The sequence below is a fragment of the Echinops telfairi genome, unplaced genomic scaffold (assembly GCF_000313985.2).
Source record: "Echinops telfairi isolate 266 unplaced genomic scaffold, ASM31398v2 ScPeMD7_7424;HRSCAF=8462, whole genome shotgun sequence".
NCBI lineage: Eukaryota > Metazoa > Chordata > Mammalia > Afrosoricida > Tenrecidae > Echinops > Echinops telfairi.
The window spans coordinates 59,202,289-59,229,546 of NW_022111324.1; the positions used below are offsets into that span (position 1 = coordinate 59,202,289).

The following is a 27,258-nucleotide window of genomic DNA, read 5'->3' on the forward strand; positions in this document are numbered from 1 at the left end:
TTCCACTTTCGGGGCCATGAGCCAGTATTAGCTGCGCGGTTGGCACTGGCCTGTGGTTGACACTGTGGGACTTCACTTGTGAAGGTGCTCCCCGGGCCTCAGCTGCTGTTGGGGTGCAGCCCCTCCCAAACTGTCCTGCCGTAGCCTTCCCGGTGCCTCGGAGGGGAAGCAGTGCCCGAAGGAAGGAAACGGGGCCAGAGCGTGGCACGCACCGCCTCTCTTCTGGAAACACCGAACAGTCTCTAAAATAGATCCCTGACTTGTGAATGTCGGAGGCCGGGGAGGAAGTTGTTGGTAACGGGGTTGATTGGCCTGCCCAGAAACCCAGATCCTACCGGTGGGTCCATGGGGAGCCTGGTCCCCGAGTTCCCGCATCCTGGACTGAAGCCCCCACACTCAGAAATCTCACCCTCCCAGGGTCCGGTGTCAGGGTTTCCTCATCACCATATCCCTAGCTTTCAGGAGAAAAGCTCAGATTCTGGATACGGTCCCCTTAACCTCGACATTAAAACCAACCAGACACCATTAAGTTGCGTCCACTCACCATAGCCCCTCCTGCGGGTCAGAGCAGACTCTGCTGTCCCCGGGGATTTCAGTGGTCCGTGGTTCAGAAGTCGATCACCAGGCACCTCTAGGTGGATTCCAACCTCCAACCTCCAGCTCAGTGACCAGCAAGTGTGTGTACTGTTTGCATGGGCCAGAGATGCCAGTCTGTCTACACGGATGACTTTCTTCCAAAGCTTTCCTTCTCAGCCCTTCTCTGACAAGGGTGCCTGCCAGGGCACTGCCAGCCTCCTGAGCTGCTTCTGCAGAGTGCAGTTTGCCTGGGGGGCAAGTGCCCAGACCCACTGCCTTCACGATCACGCCACCACCGTCCAGGAGGCAGCAGCTGTCCAGAGGGTCCCAGGTAACCACAGCATCAGCCACAATCTCCACATCTCACCATCGATCAGTTATCTCGTCAGCCAAGCCCTCTGTGATCTCAGTGCCCGCTGTAGGCAGGGTTCTCTAGGGAGCCCAGCACCAGGACCACAGAAAACAAAGCGTCACAGTGCCCCATTCAGCTTTCTCCTCTGGGGCCCCGCTGCCAGGGGACTGCTCCCCAAGCCGTGCCGGGCCTTGAGCAGCTTGTGAGGAGAGTTGGCATGCCCTGCTCCATCCTTGATGACCAGGAGCCAGTGGACAAACCCAGCCCCACCCCACGGCTTGTTCGCCACGACCCCCTGGGAATCTTCGGTGATTCCCTCAAGAGCACATTCTTGGGGTGATGAAGCCTCTTCCCCACCTTCCCACTCTGGCCTCAGAGACCACTCTCCGCCTGTGTGGACCTGCACATCCAGCGCCTGGCCTGGGCTTGGCTTTGGCTTCATGTGGGAAAGCCCGGTTTAGATACAGGGTTACTTCCTCAGATATCAACATATTCCCTTTCTGCCAGACTCAGGTTACTCCAAGCACCCTATGTGAGTACCCAGCTTCTCTGGGGAAGTCCTGGTCCCCATTGCGGTGGCTGGTGACAGATTGCTGTTGCTCTTGGCTCATGGCAACCCCAGGCACAGGGGAACGAAAGGTTGTCCAGTTCGGGCCCCATCCCCTTAATTGATTGTGGATCAGGACGGATGGGACCTATAGGTTTTCAGTATCTGAGTTTAGGAAGTAGGAAGTCAGGTCTTTCTTCCTGGTTTATCTGAAACCTGCTCGGCCTCAGAGCAACACGGATGGGCGCTGGCTATGTGTCAGGTGCATTGGCCGGAGTCAACCCGGGGTCTCCCACTTGGAAGCTAGGAATCCTCCCACCACATGACTCATGCCTCCCAGGTAACAAGTGGCCCCATAGTTGCTGTACTCAGACCCTGTCTGTCAGTGGAGTTGTCTGTCCCAGAGGTCTGGGGGCTGGAGCCACGTGAAGGACATCTCACCTTTCTGATGGGTGACTCTGGCTGTTGGTGAGCTGCGCCCTTTCTCTCCACGTGCCTTCTCACAGTGTGGCGGCAGAACAAGGGTCAGGGGAAGACCCGGGCTCTGGAGTTCCTTCTAGGCAAGGGCTCCCGAGTGATACCCATGCACCTGTGGCACCTGTGCCAGGAATGTCACTGTGGCCATTTGAGAAAACAGTTACCCTGATTCCCTCTCACATCGTCTGGTTCCCATCTCACAGAAGAGACTACATTTTGTCTCCGTACCCACAGGGCTTAGCTGGACACCGGATGCACTGCAGGCTTTCCGTAAACACCTGTCCTGCGGAGAGAACCCAGGTTGTAGAGTCGGACCAAGCTGGGCCTGAATTCATGACTGCCTGCATGCACCCAGAGATGCTACTTAGCTACTCGGATCTTCGGTTCCTTAACCTTTAGGATGAGAGTAAAAGCACTCATTTCATAGGGTCAGCCCCGGACGAGGTGACAACCTGTATGTAGTGTGCCCAGCATACTCCGACCCCTGGTGGAGACCCAGCCCCTCATCATCCCCTCGCCCTCTGCCCCATCTTCTCAGGTGTGTGCATGGTCCCAGGGAGCATGAGTCTTGGCAGCGGTGCAGGGGGTGGAGGATGTGGGGGTGGCCTGGGATAGTGCTCCTTCCTGTCCCATCTGGACACTCACACCTGGCCCAGTAGTGGGGGTGTTTACCCAGCTCTCCCAGGGAGGGGTGAGCTCGATGCTCCAGGAGGCCCCCAGTCCACACTGGCCTGCAGCCTGGCTGCCGGAGGCTTGGGTGTGCCCACTGTGTCACAGCTGGTCCCTTCTCACCCTGCCACTGCCCAGCCCACCCCACTGTAGCTGATCCCTTTCCACACTCCTGAGGTGCATGACATCAGGTCTAGAAGGTGTCAGTCTCTCACGGGCCGTTCCCTGGGCCTGAATTGACCTCAAATCCCCATCTTGGATCAGTTCTTCCCTCATCAAATATGCTTTCCACCTCCCTCCTCCCGGCCACCAAGATGGGCACAGGTCCCCCTGTGGGAGCACCGATCCTGGAGCTGAAATTACCTGTTTCTTCATTCGTCTCCTTACACGCTGGGTTTGCATCTCTGTTCCCACCACCTGGCCCAATGCCCAGAACCTTGGGTGTTTGAGAAAATGAATGAATGGATGAATGAACAAGCACTGAGAGAAGGGATGAATGACAGATTGGCACTCCCACACTCAGGGCTGCCCTCCCCTGGCAGCCACTTCCCACTGCTCGCTTGCTTGGGACAGATGTGGATACAGCCCTAAAGGGCTGCTCCCCACCTCCCTGCAGAGATGGGGTGGGGGCACTTCCAGGATCGCCCCTGGACCAACCCTGGCTGAGCATTTCTGCAGCCTCCTCAGAGAATGCATAAAAATAGTAAGCGTTCCCCTGGCAACCACCAGGGCCACTGGTATGCAGCATGGGCTGTCTCTGCAAGCCTGGAACCAGAAGGGAAACAAGACACACACACACACACACACACACACACACACACACACACACACACACGCACACGCACGCCACCTCCACCCCCTTCCATGGGAATCCACCCAGCTTGGGCGCCAGGGCCCTTCTGAGCCGCTTCTCCTCGCCTTGGCTTCCTGGGACTCTCCCTGTGCCCTCTGTTCCAAGCCCAAAGGGAAGAGTGGGGCTGCCAGAGATGTTTTCTCTTCCCAGCCGTCCCGCCTGCTGGTTCTTGCTGCTGCCCAGCCTCCCGGGGGCGCACTGGGCCACCTTTCCAGAATCCTCAGGGCTCCAGAAGCTCCCAGCGGGAGACTCATCTTGCTGCTGCCAGAGGCCTGGTGCCCATGTGCCTGGGGTGTTGAGCTTGTCCACACCCTCTCCTGAAGGTTTGGGGCTCCCTCCGCTGAGCTCTGCTGGTCTCTGTGCTGCACCCGGCTCAGCAGCTGAACCCAGGCCCTAGTCCTTCTAGTATCCTCGCCACCTGGGCTGAGAAAGAGAGAGAGAGGTGTGTGGGTCAGGGCTGAAAAGCATTTCCAGTTCCTGAGTGAGCAGCAGATTGGCTGTGGGGACCAGGTCTCTGGTAGAACCTGAGAGGGAGAAACTGCTAAAACTGCATGTCCTGGGGCTCTTGGTCTGGTGAACTGAAGCCTGGACTCACAGACCACAGCCAGCAGGAAGCAGAGTTTATTTGGAAAGAAAAGCACCTGCACAGCAGGTGAGGACTCCAGCGAGTTGCCGCTGAATGAACTGTGTAGGGACTGTCCTGGGGTGGGTCCTTGGCCTGTCTGTATCTCCTGTTCTGAACCCACCAATCCCAGACCTGGTCCTATTTCTCAGGTCCAACCTGGTCATGCTCTGTCCACAGCAGGGTCTTGCACAGGCATGGATGGGGAAGTAAGCAGGCGGTGAGTTCGCAAAAAGAGTCTCGGGTTTGCTGACTTCGGCGTTTAAGATCAGCCTAGGGGTCATAAGGCTGCCCATGTAAGATTTAAACTGCCCTAGGCTGTTGAAATCCCCCCAGACCCCCTGCCGCTCCGGATGCCTCCCACCTCAGGACCTCTTTTCCTGCACTGCTGGCGGGATTTCAAGGCCCTTTCTCTCAGAACCAGAAACTGGAGGCTGCAGACCTCCTGGACAGGAAGCAGAGGCAGATCCTGGCGTGGGACTGTGAAGGGCAGGAAAGCAGAAGTCCCCGGTCTTGGGGGATGGGTGAGGCCATAATTGGAGCAGGCCTGTGAGCCATCTGGATGCCTCCCTCCCTCCCTCTCCGCACATCCCGGACTGTCGAGAGTGCTGCCTCTCCCTGGCTGGGGCCACTCCCACCCCTGGACTCCCACTGCCCCGTGGAGCCCTGCCCCCTTCCCTCCACTCACTAGCCCTGGAGCACCAGCAGTGCCTCCCAGGGGCAGCACAGCAGAGTGGAGGGCTCAGCACCCTCCTCCCAGTCTCTGAGCTGCGCTGACCTGCATCCGACAGAGACAGAGGTGCTTCACCGAATAAGGCAGGAGGAGTGAGCTGCCACAAAGCCTTCCCTCCTGCCTTTCATTCTTTGCAGGGGGGACTGCCCCGTCACAGGCTACTGGTGGGGCTCAGGAAGGATCAGGAACTTGTCAGGAGACCCAACAGCTGACACCAAATAGGTGGTAGAAGTGGGGTCCCAGCTGTGGTAATCATTAACTGCATGAAAATTAACCCAAGACTGGTTCTAAGAAGGTGGAGGTTAAACATGTTCCCAAAGTCGCACCTTTCCACACCACTGAGCTTTCCATCCCTTCTGACGTCGACCACCCCCTTCTCTTAGTCTGCGCATGACATCCCAGGGTGCTCCAATGGCCACTCAGAGTGTACAACATAAAGAACGGGGATCACATCATGTGGGTGCTAGCAAGCCCCAGGTCAACATTCAGAGGTCTGTCTAGAGGATCCTCCTTAATCCCCAAGGCGGTGGCAGCTGGTGGAATCTGGTCCAAGAACGAGATGCGGGATCCAAAGGATGTGCTCCACTCGGGCTCTCCCTGGTCCTGAGGTCCCTTCTCCTGCTTCTCAGAGGACTCACTTTATATACAGCAGGATGGCCATTAGAATGCATCCTGCTCGCAGTTACTTATAGGGGAATCCTCTGCTTTCTTATCCACGTCTGTGCAGGGAAAGGTCATTTGCTGGGCGTTACAGAGGAGCCACATTAGTCTGGGTGCTGTCCATTCTGCCTCATTTCACCAGAAGGCCAACGCTTCTCCGGGGGCGAAGAGGTAACCTGGGTATGCCAGGGTAGTTGAGTGAGGAAGCAGCAGGCTGAGCTGGTTAACAGACTGTCCAAGACCAAAACCCGGTGTAGGGACCGACAATTATTTAATATGGTTCTTCTAGCCCAGTGGTTCTGAACCTTCCTAATGCCATGACCCTTTCATATAGTTCCTCATGTTGTGGTGGCCCCCCCAAACATAACATTATTTTTGTTGCTACTTCATCACTGTCATTTTGCTACTGTTAGGAATCGGGCAACCCCTGTGAAAGGGTCATTCGACTCTCAAAAGGGTCAAGACCCACAGGTTGAGAACTGCTATAGCTAGCCTGCCTTTGTTCCTCCCACCTAACAACCTTTTCCTAAGAAGGTGGGTGAGACACTGATACGATTCACCTGCGAGTGATGATGAACAGGCCTCCTTAGCTTGCCATCCTACTGGGCAGATGATGAGCCTACTGAGAAACAGGAGGGGGTGAGCTTACTACCAGCAAGAGCCAGTGTGTCCTCTGGCCACTGAGATCCCTGCACTGTGAACCCCCTTGATCCAGACAGGAGCAGCAGCAGCGAACCAGGGTCCAGGGCACCATACAGAGCCTGGGCTTCCCAGGCCACAGCGCAAGTAAAGCCACGTGCTTTGGGGCAAGAGGCTGGCTTGTGGAGCAGGGTACCTCTGAGCGCTTCCTTTAGGGAACTGGGATCACTGGCCCACAGAGGTGGAGCGGAGTGCCTTTGAGCTGAGGCTCACGGTGGACTGGCATGTCCTGTGGGCATTTATGAGCAGCCCTGAAAGAATTTTGTAACATGTCCTGACTGAACAACTGCGTCCTGGGTACTTCTCACCCGTATTATAGCCTGCCAACGTCCTTAACAACCCCCTTCATCATGAACATTGCCTGAGTTTTCCGACCCATAGGAACTAGGTATACAGGTAGAGAATGCTGTTGGACACAGGCTCAGCGTGCCGAGCCCCGTGGCTTCGTCCAGAGGGAGGCAGTGGAGCAAGGCCCACTGTGAGAAACTTCTTGTCGGCTGGTGGCAGAGGCAAGCAGACCGCAGGAACAGGAAAGGACGGAAAGGTCCGCAGTGGGACAGGGGGTGGGGCAGCGATGGAGCCAGGTGAGCAGTGGCTGCAATCTTGGGCTCCTCTTCCCATGTTCTCAGTGCTGCCACTGGAGGGCGCAGGAGAGAAGTGTGTTTACCCATGGCCATCAAGTACATTCCAACTCAGGGCAGAGTGGACGTACTCCCTGGGTGTTCTTGGCTGTAATCTTAACCGAAGCAGATGTCCAGGCCTTTCCTACATGGAGCCACTGGTGCAACTTCCGCAACACCACACCGCCCCTGAGTTAATTCCAGTTCAGGGGAACTCTGGGGAATTTCCAAGATGGTGAACCTTTGCAGAAAGAGGTTCTCCTGTGGAAAGCTCAGTGGGTTTGACCCACGTTGCAGTTAGCAGCCCGGTGCCTAGCCCATCGTGCCCCACCAGGAGTCCTTATTCTCCTTCCTCAGGTCCCCTGACGTAGGCCTGCCGCAACCCTCTCACTCCCCTTCATTATTGAGCCAGACCCTTTCCTGACTGCCAGTCCGGAACACTCGGACTTTACTGTCGTCGTGAGGTACCTCCCAAATCCTATCACCCTGCGCACAACGGATGGGAACACTGCCCGGTCCTGTCCAGTCTTCACCGTGGTTACGCTTCAGTCCATTGTTGCAGACACCACGACAGTTCACCTCCTTCGCGCTCTTCCTCTTACGAGGACGGCCCATTTGCCAAGCATTCTCCTTTTCCAGGGACTGGTCTCGCCTCCGTGTCTGAAGCACTTACAATGAAGTCTCACTACCCTCACGTCGAAGGAGCATTCTGTATTCTTGTGTTTCTGCCGAGACAGATTTGTGTGTAGTGCTGGCAGTCCACGGTACTTTCCATAGTCTTTGCTAATGCCATCGTAAAGAGCACCCGTCCTTCTCTGGGCTTTCTTACTCCTTGTCCAACTTCCACACACGTAAGAGGCACTTGAAGTACTACGGCTTGGTCTTCAAAATGAGATCCTTGCTCTTCAACACTTGAAAGAGATCTTTTGCGGCAGATTGGCCCAATGTAACACATGGTTTGATTTATTGGCTGCTGCTTCCCTGAACTTTGATTGTGGATCTGAGCAAGCTTAAATTCTGAACAACTTCAGTCTTCTCTGTTGACCATGATTTTGTCTATCAGTCCAGTTGTGGGGGTTTTGGATTTCTTTACATCGAACTGTCATCCCTACTGAAGGCTGCATCCTTAATCATCAGCAAATGCTTGAAGTCCTCCTTTTCAGCAAGCACGGTTGTGTCATTTGCATGTCGCAGGTTAATAAGTCTGCCTTCTCAGATTATTTGTTCAACATACAGATGGAATAAATACGGTGAAAGGACAACACCGGTACATACGTTTCCTGATTTTAAAACATGCAGGGCCCTCTTGTTCTGTTTCAACAGGTGCCTCTTGTTTCACTTACAAGTTCTGCAAGAGCACACGAAGTGTCCTGGAATCCCCCTTCTTCTCAAGGCTACCCACAGCTGGTTACGATCCACGCGTTGAATGTCTTTGCTTAGTGAATGAAACACAGGTAAACTTGTTTCTGGTGTTCTCTGCTGATAGCCAAGATCCTCCTGATGTCAGCAGGGATATCCCTTGTGTCCTGTCCTCTTCTGAAGCCAGCAGGAATTTCCGGCAGTTCCCTGTCGGTGGACTGCTGCAACTGTTTTTGAAATCGCTTCAGCAAAATATACTTGCATGTGATACGAATGCTATTGCTCGATGCTTTTCATACTCTTTTTTTAAATTAAAAGATCTTTTTATTGGGGGTTCTTACAACTCTTTTAACCAGCCATACATCAGTTGTATCAGGCTTATTGGTACCGATGTGGCCATCATTCTTGCTTCTCACATTCTATGAGTCGTCATCCTTTTTTGGAATTTATATTGGGGAATGATTGTATTACTTACATCAAAGGTTAGGCGGTTTCCTTTCCCACAGTGTACTGATGGCACTGACTTTACATATCTATCTACCAATCAACCCGATGCTTATTTCATACCTACTGTGCTAGGTGCTGGGGTTGGCATGGGTGAGGAAGAAACCATGAAACTGAGCACAGGGATAGTCCCTGCTCCCAAGTTCCAAGGGGGAGGGTGGTGGGCTGAGTTGCCAAGAGACCCTCACCTCCTATAGGACCTCAGCTCCAGGATCCTGGGCAAGAGTGGCAAACTAATACTGAGGGAAATAGGGCTATATTCCCTCACTTACAACAGAGGGAATCTGGAAAACTGGTATTCCATGGTAGGAAAGCCCCCACTTTGGTAAGTTAGGGGTAAAGCCCAAGTACATTATCCTGCTTTAAATATGATTCCCACAGATTCTCCCCTAACAGCTCTGCTGTCTTAAAGTGAGCACATGGTTGATTATATCTCCCTATAGAAACAGACATTATTCTTTTGTTCTCTCCTCCACCACGACACCCAACCCCCTTCATACCTTCCCCAATGCAGGTATTAGGTTTCCTCTCCTGTGTGCTTAGGGACCTTACTGTCGATACCACCCACCTTGTGGCACATGTAACTACTGAATATACATGTCTTGTGGCTACCTACCTATGAATGTCTCAAGATAAAATGTGTCTGACTCTTTTATTTTACTCTCTCTCCTATCTCTCTTATCCTTTATGCCTTGACTATAATCTTTACATATTATCACTGCACATTTGTGCCTTCTGCCCCCTCGGTTGTTGGAGGCTGGTTTCCTCTGACAGGCAGGGCAAGGTGGGCAGGAGGTTGCTGCAGGGTTCTGGGCTCTGGGAATTCTCCTAGAGACTTCCGTCTGTTTTTCACCTGTCAGCATCAGGGAGCGACCAGAAATTCAAGCCCCTTTCAGAAGCGGATGTGAAAGAGGAATCTCAGTGCAGACTTTGAAATCTTGGCTGACAGGAGGAAGACGTTTTAACCACCTCCAATGTACAGATGAGACCACCTTACTTGCTGAACAAAAGGAGGGCTTCAAGCCCTGGCTGGGGGGGAATCTGAGACTGCAACCTTCAGCACGGATTGTAACTTCATGTCAAGAAAGCCCAAATCCTCACCACTGGACCCATGGACAGCAACAGCATAAAAGGAGAAGAGATTGGTGGTGCCAAGGATTTCGTTTGGCTCCACAATCAATGGCCACAAAAGCAGCAGCCAAGAAGTTCAAGCATGTATTGTGTGGGGCACACACAACTTTCGAACTTGTTAAAAACCAGAGATGCCGCCTTGAGGACGGAGGCGCACCTGAACTGCACCCGTGTTGTTTCCCATCGTCCCATATGCCTGCCGAAACTGGCCAATGGGTAAGAAAGCCCGGGAAAGACTCGATTCCTCTAAATTATGATGTTGCTTTAAAAAAAAAAATCGAATCTACCATGAATGCCAGAAGAATGAGCCAATCTGTCTTAGATGTACAGCCAGAATGCTCCTTAGCCGTCAGGATGGTGCGGTCTTCATCTCCTGTGCGTTAAATGTGAGATCAGGAGAGATCAGTCCCTGGCAAAGGACAGCCTGTTTGCTAACGTGGAGGGTCATCGAAAAAGAGGAAGACTTCACCTCGCTTACTCTCAATCAAGATGGTCTCTGAAGAAAGGCACCATGCTTTTTAGAGATCGGCGTAAGGAAGACCCTGAATGAGATGGACGGACGCAGCGGCTGCAACCGTGGACTCACACGTGGCTGTCCACGGCCAGGCTCGCGCAGGAGCGGGCGGGGTTTCCTTCTGTGGTACTCTACGAGGGGTTGCCACGGACAGCAAGCTTTGGCATGGGACATCATTGCCCTCTGGCGGTGCCTTGATGGAACGCTCCAGCAGCTGTTTTGTAAATCCCAGAGGATTAGGCTCCCCTCAAGAACGTCTATTTTGAGTTCCCAATATTTCCATAACGAGAATGCTAGCCCGAGCAGCCAGGCAGCCTGCCAAAGGACTCCAAAGCGGCAGGGCTGCGCTCGGTGGGTGTTCTCCACCACCTGCTCCCCAGGGTCGGCTCGCCGCCGCCGTTCTCAGGCTCAGTTCTCTGCTCCAGCGGTCTGATTCAAGAGCCCCAGGGGCAGCCACCACCTGCTCCCCCTGCCCGGTGTTGTCTTCCTCGGAGGAAGGCTGAGTGCCCATTCCGAGTGACGAGTGACGTGTTGGAAAGAACACTGGATCCAGGGTCAGGTGGCCTGGATGCCTTCCAGCAGCCGCTAACTAGGGGTGAGAGAATCATTTCAACACCTGCATTTATTCCCTAACTGCTCTGAGACAGGCACCGCACCGAGTTTCACGCCTCTTCACGTCGATGCTCACAGCAAGCCTGTGAGGTTGGGATTGGGATCTCTTTTTACAGGTGAAGAAACCACGGCCAGGGGAAAGCCGGGTGGGGAAGGTGACTACGGTTTTTGAAAGAGCACACGGTGTATGGTAGAGCCAGGGTCTTATCCCAGGTCTCTGGGGGTCCATGATGCTACACTGAACGGTGAACTTAAAAGAATCAGCAACTAGAGGCAGAGTCCGGAAACCAGTGTTTGAAAATGTTTCCCGTTCATATTTTCTCTCAAAAAGCTGACTATGAGGAGGTGGGTGGGAGGAGGGATGGGGAGAAAGAGAACCACAGATTTGGAGGATTTAAATGGATATTGTTGCTGATTTTCATTTCTTGAGATGGGCTGCATAAATATATATATCATGTTTCTTTAAAAACAAACTAAAAAAAATCCCTCCAGATTCCTTATTTCTCAAATCCAAATAGTGGTCTGAGTGGCTTTAAAAATGAGAAGGAAAAGTAAAATTGAAATGGACTTGCAGTCTTCAGTGACAAGTTCATCTCAAAAATGCAAGCAAAAACGAAATGATAATGCTGACACTGAAGTAGAACAGGGATCTATATAAACATTAGATATATGAATGAATTTTTTCCAAAACCATTCTATTGGGAGCTGTGGCAGTTACATAATCTCCTGTCAGTTTGAGCGAAGGGGTGGAGTCTAGCCTGTCAATCAGGTCATAGCCAATAATGCCTCTGTGTGGGCATGACCTTCTCCTTAGGATTCTGGGAACTCCCGTCTTCCTCCCCAGAGGTGGGACACACACACTTTGCTTTGTCTTCCTGCTGACAAGACAAATGGAGCCACGCTGATCCCAGCTAAAGCCCTGGAGCTGGAGGAACCACGTGAAGACCCATGCCAGTGCTGAGATCTTCCACCACCACTGGATCCACAAGACTTTCCACCCACAGGCCTGTGATCTTCCTGCATTTGCCATCATTTCATGTGTTGCATAATTCTGAAGAGGAACATATAGACCGGTATCGGACATATGGGCTAATATCAGACTTACGGCCTTGATCTGGACCAGGCTGGGATGTTTTCTTGATATATAATTACTCTTTGATATAAAGCTCTTTCTTATACACATATGAGTGTCTCTGGATTTGTTTCTCTAGTCTACCCAGACTAACACAGGTGCTAATAAAGACATCACATCATTCTATAGTTCAATCACATCAAGCAGTACTATCCAATTGTTACCACAGTCCGTTTAAAAGCATTCTCTTCCTTCTTGCCCTCCTTGAGACCAGCTCCCCTTTACCCACCTCCTCCCTGACTCCCCTCTTTCGCCATGCATGGAGTTTGAACTCTCACTTAACTGTAAACCCCAATCTAAGAACCTAATGTACTGGATACTTACCCTCCTGAAGGCATCACTGAAGATAGGGGTGTGGCAGTTACATAATCTCCTGTCAACTTGCGAAGGCGTGGAGTCTGGTTTGTGAATCAGCCTGATGACCTCATTTAGAGACAGAATGGAGATGAATAGCTGACTGGAAGCCAGATACACTCACACACTCTGCTTTGTCTTCCTGCTAACAAGCCAGATGTGCTATACTGATGGAGCCAGAGCCCTGGGACTGGAGGAGCCACATGGAGACCCCTGCCAGTACTAAGATGCTTCCACTGCCACTGGATTCACTAGACTTTCCACCCACTGGCCTGTGATCTTCCTGCATTCAGTATCATTGCATGACTGTGTGAGTCTAAAGAGGAATTTATGGGCTGGTATTGACATATGGGGTAATATTGGACTTATGGACCTGATCTGGACTTGGCTGGGATGTTTTCTTAATGTACAATTGCTCTTTGATATAAAGCTCTTTACTACATACATTTGAGTCTCCCTGGATTTGTTTCTCTAGTCTACCCGGACTAACACAATGGGTGTTATAGTAATAGTGTGGTGAAGAAAGCAGATGGTGACTGAAAGAATAGCATCTGAGGTCTTAAAAGCTTGTCTTAAAACAAACAGAAACCTAAGGGAGGTGTCAGCTAAGCCCACACAGAAGACGCACATCAGCCTATATGATCCAAGAATTGTAAATAATTAAATCCAAGATCAGAGAAGGGAATTGTATTAGAGCTTAAATTCTGAACACCTGGTTCTCAGACGGTTATGGATAACAGTGAAGGCCCAAAATCTATTTACAGAGACCCCATGAAGATTAAGCCACCATTTAGTCCCCTCCGATCACTGACTGCCTTTACCCTCAGGCAGAGTACATCAGAAAGTGAATTAATGCAGCCTTAAAACAACTCAAATAAGGAAACAAACCCAAGCTCACTGCCATTAAGTTGATTCTGACTCATAGCAACCCTGTAGAGTGAGGTTATGACATCATTTGTTTTCCCTTTTGATCCATTTTTATTTTTTTTCTTAGTTTTTATCTGCATGGTGTGTGGTTTTTCTGCTTTCTTTTGGGATCAGTGTTTTTCTGTGTTTATTGCTGCTGGGGGCTTTTGGGTAGGATTTTCTTTATACTCATATGATGAAACCCAGGATAGGTAAATCTATAAAGGCAGTAACTACACTAATAGTTTATTAGGGCGATGGCAGGGAAGTTTGGGAGAAAAGGGTTGCTAATACCAATGAGTGCAAAAATGAAGAAAATGTTTTAAAATGGATTGTGGTTATTGTATAACTCTTTTTAAATATATCCAACCCATTGAATTGCCTGGTATTATATGTCATTAAAATGCTTTAAAATTAGATTTCAACAAAATTTAAAAATAGATGTCCCAGGTGATTGTGAAGTGCAGCCACATTTGGAACCAGAAGGTGTCCTCCCACCTCTAACGTGCAGTGATCCGCTGCCTTCCAATGGTCAGGACCGTCTAGAGTCACTGACAATGGCCCACGTGTGTCTGAGCAGAGTGGCCCTGAGGTTCTCTCTGGCTGTCAGCTCTGTGGAGGCAGACTGCTATGCCTTTCCTCCCTGGCGCTGCAGGATGAAGAATTTGAACTGCCAATATTTTGGTGAGTAACCAAGAACAGACCATTTGTGGCACTCAGGGAACTAAACAGACACCCCCCTGCCCCCGAAAAATAAACAAACAAAAAACCCACTTCCATCAAGTTGATTCTATAGGACAGAATAGAGCAACTCCTTAAGGGTTTCTGAGACTTGTAATCTTTACAGGAGCAGACAGGCTTATCTTTCTACTGAGGAATGCCTAGTGGCTTTGAACTGCCAACCTTGTGGTTAGCAGTCCAGTGCTGATCCCATCATACCACCAAAAACAAAACAAAAAAACTCCCTGCCATCAATTCGAAGCTGACTCACAGCAACCCAAAAGGACAGGGTAGAACGACCCCGTGAGTTTCTGAGACTGTAATAATTTATGGGAGTACAAATCCCACTTTTATCCCAAGGAGTGGCTGGTGGTTTCAAACGGCTGACCTTGTACATCGTAGCTCAGTGCATAACCACTATGCCACCAGCACTCCTTTAATTGAATCACCAGGTCTCCTCCAAGAAGAAGAGTATTCTGAGCTTGTATCTCCTACCAGTAAATGAGGTCCACTCTGTGTAGCAGGCCTGGGACTCACTTTCCTCCAAGTTCCTCCTGGCATCTCCAGGACGGTGTGTTCAGCACTGCAGATGTCCTGGGAGACAGAGAACTTTGAGCTTCCTTGCACAGGGGGGCCTCAGACCAAGGGCTGGGTGATGTGGTGTGGTGCTGGGGCCAGGGCCTGGCAGTTTAGATCAAGTCCCTGCTGGTCAGGGCCCTGATGCTAGCTGACTTTGCTCGACTCCCACAGGAAGGCCCCTCTCAGTCCAGGACGACATGTCATACTGCGTGTGTGCACAGATGTGCATGAGAGGTGTCAACTCTAGCATGCTGTCATGGGTGCTCTAGCTATTAAGACCTTGTGCCCCAGCTCCAAACCCACCCCTCTCTTTTTCCTGTGATGGTGGGCAGGGACCTGGCAAACCACATTCCCACTTTGCCAGCTGCTCCTCCTTAGCCAGATGCCGCCTCCAACTAGGGGTGTGTGAGAGGAGAACTGTGCTCCGTTTCAATGACTGCGTTTTTGGAGTGTGGATGACCAGGCCTTTCTTCTTAGGGGCCTTTGGGAGGATTCCAGCAACCAACCTTACCATTGGTGGCTAGTCACTGAGCCATTTGTGCCACCCAGGGACTCCTTGCTTCCTGCTAGACTCTGCCAGAAACCACCCAACTAACCAAACTCTGCCCTGCCGACTCAGAGTGACCCCGCAGGACAGGGTAGAACTGCCCCTGTGAGCTTTCAAGACAATAACTCTATGGGAATAGAAAACCCACTCTATTTTCCTTGGAGCTGCTGGAGGTTTTGAACTGCAGATCTGTGGATCACAGCCCAACGCATAACCACTACACCACTAAGGCTCCTTCAGGAGGCTCTAGAGGCGGCTTGAAGGCTGGAGGCATCTACTTCCTGTTGTGTGCACCACTTGTCGGGGGTCCTTCTCCACTCCCTCAGCAGCAATGTCTTCCTGGACTGTGTTAGTCTGGGTAGACTAGAGAAACAAATTCATAGAGACACTCATATGTGTATAAGAAAAAGGTTTGTATACAAGAGCACTTGAATATTGAGAAAACATCGCAGCCCAGTCCAGATCAAGTCCAAAAGTCCGATATTAGCCCATATGTCCGATACAATCTATAAAGTCCTCTTCAGACTCACAAAACACATGCAATGACGCCGAATGCAGGAAGATCACAGGGCAATGAGTGGGAAATCTTGTGGATCCAGTGTAAGGTGACCAGACGTCCCGCTTTTGGCAGGACAGTCCCAATTTTCGGTGTTTTAAAAAAGTCCTGATTTTTGGGAAGAATGCACGACAAGCTAGGGAACGGTCTATTTGGTCCATGTAGACCAAATTTTTAATCAAGAAACATGCCTGCCCCCCACCCCACCCCCAGCCCTGGTCAATGGTGTCCCGCTTTAAATCTGGTCACCTTAATCCAGTGGCGTTGTAAGCATCTCAGCGCTGGCAGGGGTCTAGATGTGGCTTCTCCAGCTCCGAGGCTCCGACTGCCATCAGCCTCTCTCCATGTGTCTTCTCCATGGAGATGTCTTGCAGGGAGTGGGCCTCTGTGCCGCTTCCAGTGAGCTATTTATCTCCTTAGCGCCTCCAAATGAGGTCATCAAGTTGGGACCTGATTAATAGGCTAAACTCCACCCTTCACTCTTAATACTCAAATTGACAACAGCTTATGTAACTCTCACATAGACTAAAACCAAACTCAGTGCTATTGCTTCTGACTCCCAGTGACCCTGTAAGACAGGGTAGAACTGTCCCCGTGGATCTCTGAGACTGTAACCCTTTATGGGAGTAGAAAGGCCCGTCTTGCCCCTTTGGAGTGGCGGGTGGTTTCAAACCGCTGACCTTGTGGTTGGCAGCCCAGCACCTTAACCCACAGTTCCACCACGGCCCAGCGTGTGATTTTCAACCTTTGCAGAATCACTTCATCCCAAATCAGTTGTGCTCACCCCACACTGGCCCTCCGGTTTGGTCATCTCTAGCCCCCCTTCCCCTCTCCCTGCTGCTGTGGGCCTTGCTTTCATCTACACCTGGCTGCAGACAAGTGAGGGCCTGTCTTGCCTCAGAAACACCTCCAACAGGAGAGGCTCTGGGCTTCTCTGTGGCTCCCACAGCCCTGAGGGGGGGCTGGGTGTAGGGGGCGTTGGCTCGGGGAGTCACCTCTGGTCTCTCTGAGTGTGGTGGGGTCACGCCTTATCAGCAGGCTGGAGCGTCAGTGTCTGGTTCATGGTGGCGTGGGCGGCTGAGAGGAGCGTTTCAGAAGACAGGATGATTGGGATCTAGGTAACAAACCGTCCACCACGTAAGACGCTGGGCCAGCAGCAGGCAGGGTCACAAGAGCTCGCTGCCCTTGTCTGGATCAACCTCAAACCAAACCCTCCGCCACAGAGTCCATTCCAACATACAGTGACCCGATGCGGGGCTTTGAGACTGTCAATCCTCATGGGAGCAGACAGCCTCCTCTCTCTCTCACAGAGTAGCTGGGTGGATCTGAGCCCCTGACCTCATGGTTAGTAGTCCAATGTCTAACCCTAACCATCCCTGAAGAAAAATGACCATGTCCCCATCAATAGCAAACAGAGTCTGCAAAATTCTAACCCTGTGAATAGAATGACCAGGCTGTGCGTGTAAACTGACTGGGCCCAGATGGAGCTTCTGAGAGAACCCAGGGCCCCGGCCCTGCACAGCCCAGCCCACCTCTTCTGCCGCCTGTCAGCGCTTTGCAGAGACCTGCCCCTGAGAACCCACCACTTCCTGTTCACTGAGGCTGCTGTTCTGACAGAGGGGTTTGTCTGACAGACCGGAAGACAATGCCCTTATGTTTTTCTGTCCCTGGGAAGTACAGACAGTTCATATGCTCAGCTACTACCAAAAGAACGGAGAGCTGAGTCCACCCAGAGGTGCTCAGCAGAAAGGCCTGGCGACCTTCTTCTGAAAAACCCATCACTGAGAGCCCACAGGAGCCCAGTTCCTCCTGGGGAGACACTGACACACATCGGCATGGACTTGACTTCAGCTGGCTTATGTTTGTCCAGCTATGGGCCCCGTCTCCTCAAGCCATACAAGTCGGGGCTGAAGGAGTAGACTACCACTCTATTGTGAACTTTTTTTTTTTTCACTTTCCACATTTTATTTACATTTTTTAAGACTTTCATCTCAAAACCACATATCCATACACCCTTTTCTTTTTGTGTTGGTTTCACTTAAACTTAAATGCATGGTTTGTTAAACTAAGACTGTAAACAAATAGTTAACATGTGTTACATGTAATACACACAAACGACTTAACACAAGTTCATCAATGCCCCCCCACTTTTAAAATTTATAAATACAGGTATCAAAACAATCCTGAACATATTTTTGAAACTAATAGTAGCCAGCACCCACACCGCTTAAAAATTTAACACAATTGCAACAATATTCATTGTACCTACTACTTTAAACAATTTTTACTGCAGCTCTTTCATTAAACAAGATGGTTAAGCATGCCCTTGATGGTTTCCTCCTGGAGACTGCTTTTCACAAACACGAGTATTTCCTTCCACAGCAACCTGACACTTCTCCAGAAAGCTTTGATCTTGTACACCTGAATTGTTTTCAGTACTCCAGGTTTATGCTTAAGTGACAGTACTTTGATAAGGTAGAAGTGCTGCATTTTTCCTCTTGTGGCTTGAAAACATAATGGGTGGACATATACTAGGTATATTCTTACAAATGTCCAGGTCATGTTTACCAGCTGGAATTCTTTCACTTAATGTGTGGGTATTTTGCATTGTGATACTTAATCAAGACATTAACATGAATAGAAGGTTGTTGATTTAAGACAAGTTTGAGATCTACTAAAATCAATTGTTGTATGTTTGTCCTTCTGGTGGCTGTGGAAGTTTCATATTTTCTTTGGACATCATTAGTTGTCTTAGCTCTTGAAGTACAACTTTAATACTATAGGAATTTTACCATTTTGCTAATACTGCGTGCATCCATCATTCCACTGGAATTATTTATTCCATTCATATTAATTTTTGTTACAAATCTAACTGATGGCGGTGCTTCTGGATATTTAGGTCCACATTCTACTTTCAAGCTATATATTCTGCTTTCATAATTTGTCCTTGGTGGCCCAATCATCATGCCTGTTCACCTGGTAAGTGTCATATCTTCACCATCTTCAAGGCCCCAGCTAACTGTACCATCACCTACTCCTTTTTGTCCTTCTTCCAAGTTCTTCCAACAAGCGAAAATTATGAGGAACTTTAACTCCTGTGGAGACCGCCAGCTTCTCCTGCAGCCCGACGCCTGTGAACTCTATTTTATCGTCATCTTGTCTCTTTTCCGTCTTGCTCAGGGGACCTTGTGTCACTCAGCTCTCAATTTGTCTCTGCTCCAGCCCCTGTGTGGGGCCTCGGATTTCCCCACTGGGGCTGTCCCCAGGAAACCTCCTGCTTCTCAGAACGCTGCCTAGAAGGTGCCGCACCATGGCAGGTGTTGATGACACAGGTGCCTGGACCAGCCCAGCCGAGCGGGCCAGCTGTGCTGACTCCTCAGCTGCTGCCTTCCAGGGAGTGAGATGCCCACAGTGCACAGTGCCTGCCCCAAGGCCCACAGCTCCATTCCAGCGAGGTACACTTGGCTTCTCCAAGTTTCATGAAGGTTCTCAGACATAAGTCCTCCTGGATCAGCCTCCCCTCCTGCCTCAGGGCTTCCGGCTTTGAGTACAGGGAAGTCCCTCTGTCCTCAGCGGTCCTTCTGAGACGTAGAGCGTGGTCCTCATCAGGAGAACGGGTCTGTACTCCCAAAAGCTGGGGTGACAGCCAGAGTGCACGTTCAGTGGGGCAAGGGCTGCAACCTTCTGGGGGCGGGAAAGGAGGGGGGTGGGAGGAGCTCTGTGAAGAGGGGCCATCACGTCCCCTTTAATGTGGCCTGCAGGCTCTGCAGTCGCAGCCTCAGAGAAGCCTCACAGCTTGGGACCAGCGGGGCCACAGGAGCCTGGGCATAGGAGCAGAGGCCCAGCCTGTTGAATCGGAGGCCCCGAATTCTGCTTATGGTTTCTTGGCACATATCCAGTGTACCCACCCTCCTGAGCAGTTGGATCCTGGCCTCCCACCCCCCACCCCAGTCCAGCATGGGGGAGGCAGCAGTAGCAGCCTCTAGGGAGAACCCCGAAGACTCATTTCAAGTGAACAGCAATGTCCCTTCTGGGAGCTATGGGCACCACTCAGGGTGGGGTAAGGGGCAGGATGGGCCTGGTTGGAAGCACTTTGACTTCTCGGGGGTGGGGTGGGGGGGTGGGTGGTGGTGTTGGCAGACTGACAGTCAGCGCTGCAGGGGAACCTGTAACCTGCGACTCATTCTAGGCCAGGAGGCTTGGTATCCTTTGTCTGTCTAGCTGGTTACCTGAAACCGTCCCTCCTTGCACAGAAGAGTGAGGGCCTCTGGGAAGTCCCCTTGGTGATTGGCAGCTCCAGGGAGGAGAGGCCCAGAGCCTTGGGTAGCAGAGCCAGAGGCAAATGTCTCAAATTCATGGAGCATTCGTCCCTTGTCTCTCTTTCAAAGATCTCATTTTTTTCCAATTGGGGTAAGAATCCATATAAAAAGACATTTGCCCTCTCCTCGTGGTTTCTGTGGGCAGTTCTGCGGCGTACATTCTGTGCAGCATGGTCTGCAACCGCCACCGTGATCCGCTCCCAAATGTTTCCTCACCTGACGGGGTCGACCTTCACCCCCAGAACAGTGTGTGCAGCTAAACGATTCAAAATGCCAAAATTTTTGAATTCAAAATTCCAAAATCAAAAAGAGAGAGAGAGTGCGAGTGAGAGCTTCTCATGAGTGATTGGTTTATCTCTCGCCTTATCTCAAGGACAAGACTTATCCAGCTCGTGGATCTGGTCTGAGCCTCCCTCTTCCACCTTCCTCCCTTCATTCATTCAAGGGCAAAACCCATTCCTTGGTTTGGCTGGTCCTGGTCCCAGGCTCTGGCTCGGCGGCTTTGGGTTCCTGCACAGTGACTGTCAGTCTCACTCTGGACTTCCTGCTGGAGTCCGGGTCCAGCCTTCACACCAGTTGCCCTTCCATAGGTGAGATGTGAGGCTGTGCTTGGTGCAGACGGGACATTTGGGACTGGTCCCAGTGTGTGTGTGTGTGTGTTGTGTGTGTGTGTCTGTCTGTGTGTGTGTGTGTGTGTGTGTGTGTGGTGTGTATGTGGTATCTGGTGTGTGCAGTGTGTGTGTATGGCGTGTGAGTTCATTCTTGAACATGCTTACTCTCTCTCTCCCCTCATCAGACTGACAGCTCCACAAGGCAAGGGCCATTTCTCTTCTTCTCTCTGACACATGCTGTGCTGGAGTCACGGGTGAAGGGACCCGGAAGCCCAGAGCAGGACTTGTGAGGGAGAAGGCTCAGAAGTTACCTCTCCACCTGCTCCCTGCTGCCCTCTTAGTCTCTCGCTGCAGCCTTGCTTGCCCAGGGGGTGCTGCCCCACATGGGGTTGCAGGGACACTGACTGGCAGAGAGGGGGCACTGAATTGAGAACAGGCAAGGCTCCAGTGTTACTCTGGGTAAACTAGGGAAATGAAGCCACAGAAACTCATATGTATAAGAGAGAGTTTTATATAAAGGGTATGTGTACATTAAGAAAGCATCCCAACCCAGTGCTGCAAAGCCCATATATCCTACACCGATCTACAAAGTCCTCCTCAATCTCACAAAACACACACAATGATGCCAACTGCAGGAGGAAAGCCGAGTCAGTGAATGTGTAAGCATCTCCGCGCTGGCAGGGCTTTCCACACCCAGTGCTGCACGTGGCTTCTCCTTGGGGATGTCTTGCAGGAAGCGAGACTTGCCAGCTGAAGCAGGGAACTGGCTAAGGAAGCTGCACCCTAGTCCGACTATCAGAAAGCAAGAGAGCTGAGAACTCGAAAGGCAAGGCTCACCGAGCCATGTATCTCTCTGTTCAATTGATCCCACATGTGTTTATCGGCCTGGTTGGCACAATAAACCTTAACTATCTCATCTCCCTCAAGTCAGGCTGTGTCATGGTGAGGACTCTGGGGTGGGTTTCCATTGTGTAAGGAGGTAGCCTCTGTATTCCTTGCAGGAGGAGGCTCCAGGCCCTTCCTGGGTGGGGTGGGGGACCCAGGGCCCAGCCTCCACCCACATGCCTATCAATCTGTTTTTCCATCAGGAGGTTATGCGTGATTGTGCTGAATAACTATGTGTCTCTATGTTCTCAAAGATGAGAAAATTTTCAACTCCTGATTTTGCCCACTTCCTCTACACGGAGCTGTGGGAATGTCTGCTGGTTGGACACATCCACCATGCCTGCAGGAATCCTGGCCTCAAGCCTTCTGCTTTTTGCTGCAGCAGGCAGTACTCAGCCAACTAAAGGCTGTGTGCACAGCAAGTTGTGCTAGTCTGGGTTGACTGGAGAAGTAAATTCATGTGTATAAGAAAGAACTTTATATAAAAGAGCAATTATATATTGAGAAAACATTCCAGCCCCGTCCAGATCAGGCCCATAAGTCTGATATTGGCCCACATGTCCAATACCAATCTATAAAGTCCTCTTCAGACTCATGTAACACATGCAATGATGCCAAATGCAGGAAGATCACAGGTCAGTGGGTGGAAAGTCTTGTGGATCAAGTGGTGGTGGAAGCATCTCAGCGTTGGCGTGGGTCTCCACGGGACTCCCCCAGCTCCAGGGCTCTGGCTCAATCAACATAGCTCCATGTGGTTTGTCAGCAGCAAGGTGAAGCAGGGAAAGTGTGTGTACTGCCTCCAGGGGGTTAGATGGGAGTTCCCAGAATCCTCAGGAGAAAGTCATGCCCACACAGGGGGTTCAGTGGTTATGACCTGATTGACAGGCTAGACTCCACCCCTTTGCTCAAGTTGACAGATTATGTAACACAAGACAGGAGGGAACACAAGTGTCAAATCTGAAGAACTGAGTGAAGTTGGGGCAGTGGTCCGGCTGGGCCAGGTGCTTCCCTGGCTCTGTGACATCCACTCGGGAAGTCCTGTTTACTGACAGAAAGAGTCCTTACCTAGTTGTGCAAAGCCAGGACTCCAGTTGGGGTTCCTACACACCCACTAGGGACCCTAGGCGCCCGAGGTAAGCGACTCATTATCCCCACCTGTGAAAATGGGGGTTAAATCCCTGCCTGACCTGCCTTGTGGGCTGGAAATGCAGGTGGGGCCCTGGGCTAGGGAGGGAGCTGCACGTGTGGAGCTGCTGAGCTGAGCTTGAGAGGCTCTGGAGAGAGCCAGCAGCTCAGCTGTGAGCAGGAGGTCACAGCAGGAGCCACCACCCTGGGGCACTAGGTTTTGCATTAAGAATGACACCTGGCCCAGGGCACTGCAGCTGGCTTCAGGCTTGGGCAACAGCTGGAATTTTCTGATGACACAGCGAGAGTCAGCCTCAGGACACAAGACTCTTTCATTGTGCCCTTCCACCAACAGAGGGAGCCCTCTCTGGTGGTGTTGCTGGGGAAAGCAATGGACTAATAACCACAAGGGCAGCAATTCAAACCTACCAGCTGCTCTTTGGGAGAAAGCTGAAGGTATCTGCTCCCACAAAGATTTATGAGTCCAAATTGACTTGTAGCAATGGGTTCCCCACCTCCCCCACCCCCACCCCCACCCCAACCAACTGAACTAACCTGCCCTGTTCCAATCTTTCATTCCCTGGGAAGCACTTGAGTTTTGTGAGCCAGGACTGCCGGCTGGGCAGGAATCCTGGAAGAGGAGGCACTTTGGCCCCCTTCTCTCAGTGGTGGGATGGAGAATGCCCCAAACAGATGGAAAAGGAGCTGGAGGCAGATGAGGGGGTTGAACGTGGTAGGTGGGGTGACCTGCTTAAGGAATGCAAAATAACAGGTTTGCAGGGCCTAGGAGGGCCACTGGCAACATGCAGTTTCACAAGTTGCCTGTGTCTCTCTCCCACCTGTCTACCCAGGGAGGGCTTCTGTCACTGGTACAAAGAACCAGGTGAGTCCTGGCGCATGCATGGCCGTCGGGGATCGTTAGAGCATTTCTGTATTACAGAAACCATATGCACGCACAGGAAAGTAGTAGTAATCCAGTAACAAGTATAGGAACCCTGGCCCCTTTTGCAACCATGGCCAATGCAATCTTTTCTAACTTGGCAATGGCAGGGACGAGCTTGACACGCTCTTCTGTCTGCCGTGTGCTCACTGCCTCGGGCTTCTCTGTGACAGCCCCGCTCCGGCCCCGCGTCAGGCTCAGTGTTGGACGGTCCATGTCTGTGGGCAGCAGCGACTCGCTAGCCGTGAGGGTCGCACCGCTCGGTGTGATGAAGTCACATTTGCTGTGGGGTTACTTTTCTAGATCTGCCTGAAGTGGAGTTGAGCTTGGATTCACTGAACCTAAACCAACTGGTGGGGTTTGGGTGGGTGATCAGAAGTGCGTCGGGCTGGGGGCTTGGTGAGGACCCTGGAATGGTGACTTAGTAGCACGACATGATTTGAAAGGCAAAAAAAACAAGTTGCCCGGGTATCCTGCCATCGCTAGATTCCCTTCCTTTGGGTGACTGAGAAGCGGCTGGAATCCAGTTAGGCCACTTTCTGTTTGACCTACAGGAAGATGTTTGTGCTGGATGCTCTCCATCTGTCTCCTTCAGTCCCACTCCCTCCAGCCTATCCCCACCCCCGCTGTGCCTGGCTCTCCTGAGGCCCCAACGGCAGACTTTCAGTTGAACCAGCCAACAGGGGGAGGGAGTAAGGTTGTAGTAGATGGACTGGAGCTTTGCTTGGGGACCTGGAACCTCTCCTCACCTCTTTAGGCCCCGGATGGTCAGAGCTCTGTGCTTTGCTGTCTCGGGATGCCCTACCACACCTTGCTGGCCCACACCTCTATAAACAGTCCTCTCACCAAATGTGTTAGTCCACGTTGACTAGAGAAACAAATTCACTGACACTCATGGATGTATAAGAAAGAGCTTTACATCAAAGAGTAATTGTACATTAAGAAAACATCCCAGCCCAGTCCAGATCAAGTCCATAAAGCTGATATTAGCCCATAATACTAGTCCAAAAATCCTTCTTCAGACGGACCCAGCCATATGCAATGATGCAAAATGCAGGAAGATCACAGGCCAGTGGGTGCAAAGTCTTGTGGATCCAGTGCTGGTGGAAGCAGCGCCAGTGGAAGCAGCGTCTCAGTGCTGGTGAGGGTATCCACGTGGCTCCTCCAGCACTCCGAGTGTGTCAACAGCAAGAAAGTGAAGCAGAGAGAGTGTGTGTGGATCAACTTCAGGGAGCAAGAGAGGAAGTGCCCAGAATCCTCATGAGAAGGCCACGCCCACAAGGAGGCATCATCAGGCTGTAACCTGATTGACAGGCTAGACTCCGCCCCTACACTTCTTTATGAAGTTGACATGAAGTTATGTAACAACCACCCCAAACCCGCTTTAAAACAAATCCCGCTTTAAAACAAATCCCGCTTTAAAACAAATCCCGCTTTAAAACAAATCTTGTGTCCCTTTTGTTCCTGCCAGAACTGACCGAAGCAACACTAAACACTCCGAGCTGTGGTCTCTACAACTGTATGTTTGGGAGAGGGCATCTGGGTGATGCCTTGGGTAAGACCCGATGGTGCCTGCCCGGTGCCTCTGTGTCCTCACTGGGCCCAGGAGGCACCCGTACCCCATCTCCCGTGTTGTGTCCTGGTAACGTGAGTGGAAGGCAGTCAGCAGTGAGCAGTGCTGGGGCCTGTGGCAAACTGAGTAGAAAGCGCATGTCTTGGTTAGGGCCATCCAACTTTGTTTTATGTGACAATCGCAGCAACAAATCCGACCCGATTCCCTCAAATGGGATCTTTGTTTTTTAAAAAATTAAAGCTAAAAGTTTATGCCACAGAAAAGGGACCACTTCAAAGCACACAATTCAGTGTTCCTGAATTTGCTCAGATGTCGTGCCACGCTCACTTCGGTCTCATCCTTGCTTGTACCTGCCATCAGATCCCTCTGCACCTTTGGTCTTTGATCTCCCAGACACCTTTCTATCCCCCTCATGGCAGCTCCACACCTGGAGGCAGCGGCTGGGTCCTCAGCCTGTCTGGGAGGTGCCAGCTCACACCCTCTCTGGGAACCCCATCGGGCACGAGAAAGGATGAGCACAGCACTGCCCTTCGCCATGTGATAGACTGAATGGAGCCCCCCCGCAAAAGATGTGCTATAAATCCTCGCCCCTGTACTTGTGGGCATACGTGAGTGATGTGTTTGGCTGCTAACTGAGAAGTTCAGCAACTCGGACCGTCCCCCACTGTGCAGCAGGAAGACAAGGCTTGCTGTTTTCATGAAGGCACTGTAGCCCCAGAAGCCCTTTGGAGCAGCTCGACTGTGCCCGACGGGGTCATTCTGCGTTGGAATCAGCTCAATAATCATGGGAAACACCTGGGGGAGGAGCCCTGGTGGCGTGGTGATTACATATTTGCTTTTAACTCAGAAGTCGGCAACTTGAACCCCACTTCTGCTCGGGAGGAGAAAGACGAGGCCGTCTGCTTCTGTGAAGATTTACAGCCATGGAGGCCCGAAACCGCCCTCGGTCCTGTTGGGTCATTATGAGCTGCAGTGGACTGGGCAGCAGTGGTTTGCCATGCCTGCAGATAATCCCACTCGACAACAGGGTATTCTTTGCTACATTAACGAGGCCATGCCAATATAGAGTGTATTAGGCCAGGCTGATTAGAGAAACAAATCCAGAGACACTCATCTATGTGTAAGGCAGAGCTTTATATCAAGAAGTCATTGCATATCAGAAAACATCCCAGCTCCCTCCAACTCAAGTCCATAAGTCCAATACGAGTCCATCAGTCCCTCTGCAGACTCACGAAGCCACATGCAATGATGCAGAGTGCAGGAAGATCACAAAGTCTCGTGGATCCAATCTCCAGGGCTTTGGGCAGCAACCAGGGTCTGTCAGCAGGAAGGTGAAGGCAGGGAGGGAGGGGTGGTTCCCAGGACCCTCCTCATGAGAAGGCCACACCCACAAGGAGGCACCACCAGGCTGTGACCTGTTTGACAGGATGAACACCCCCCCCCCTACACTGTTATATATCATCAAGTTGACATGAAATTATGCAACTATCACGGGGTGTGCCTTAATCCAATCACGTTTGAGATTTAAAAGGCACAGACCCCAATGGGCCAAGTAAGCACAACGGGGAGGAGACAGAGGCCACACGGAGAGATCTATCTCTACAACAGCCCAGGAGAACGCTGGAGAAGCTGGGACACGGCTTGCGCCAAGAGAACACAGGGAACCTTCCCTTTGAGCTGGCACTTGAATTCCGACTGCTAGCCACCAAGGTAGGCCGCTGGCATGTGCCTACCCTGGCAGGTTGACTGAATCAACCAGCTGGGAGACAGAGATGCTGGGTGCAGAGTTAGGAAGCCGGTACTCAGCCGCCAAGGTTGGGGTCTCCCGCCAAGGAGCTGTGTGCAGGGGTTTGCTAGAAAGCCCTTGAAGGAAGGGAGAGGCCAGCTGTGGTTGCCAGAAAGTGAGCTGAGCAGGGAGACTGGCAATTGGAGCGCCTGAAATCACCCCTGCGAAAGAACAGGGGCGCGCTGCCATGGGCGACCCGAGGCAGGTGGACTCTGAGAGCGGGTGGGCAAAGGGGCCCGTGGCTGTGCACACAGGGTGCTCCCACAGCGCCACAAATAGCCTGTGATGGTTGTATTG

General features: G+C 51.5%; 1 long non-coding RNA gene and 1 pseudogene across 1 annotated transcript; one reads left to right on the forward strand and one right to left on the reverse strand.

Annotated features, from left to right (window-relative positions):
* Window positions 1-754: 754 nt before the first annotated feature.
* LOC123522603 lies at window positions 755-3,007 on the forward strand. Its single transcript, XR_006680844.1, has 2 exons — window positions 755-907; window positions 2,187-3,007. It is a non-coding gene; the product is annotated as an uncharacterized LOC123522603 (long non-coding RNA).
* A 15,131-nt stretch (window positions 3,008-18,138) lies between these two features.
* On the reverse strand, window positions 18,139-18,826 carry LOC123522584 (annotated as a pseudogene).
* Window positions 18,827-27,258: the final 8,432 nt, after the last annotated feature.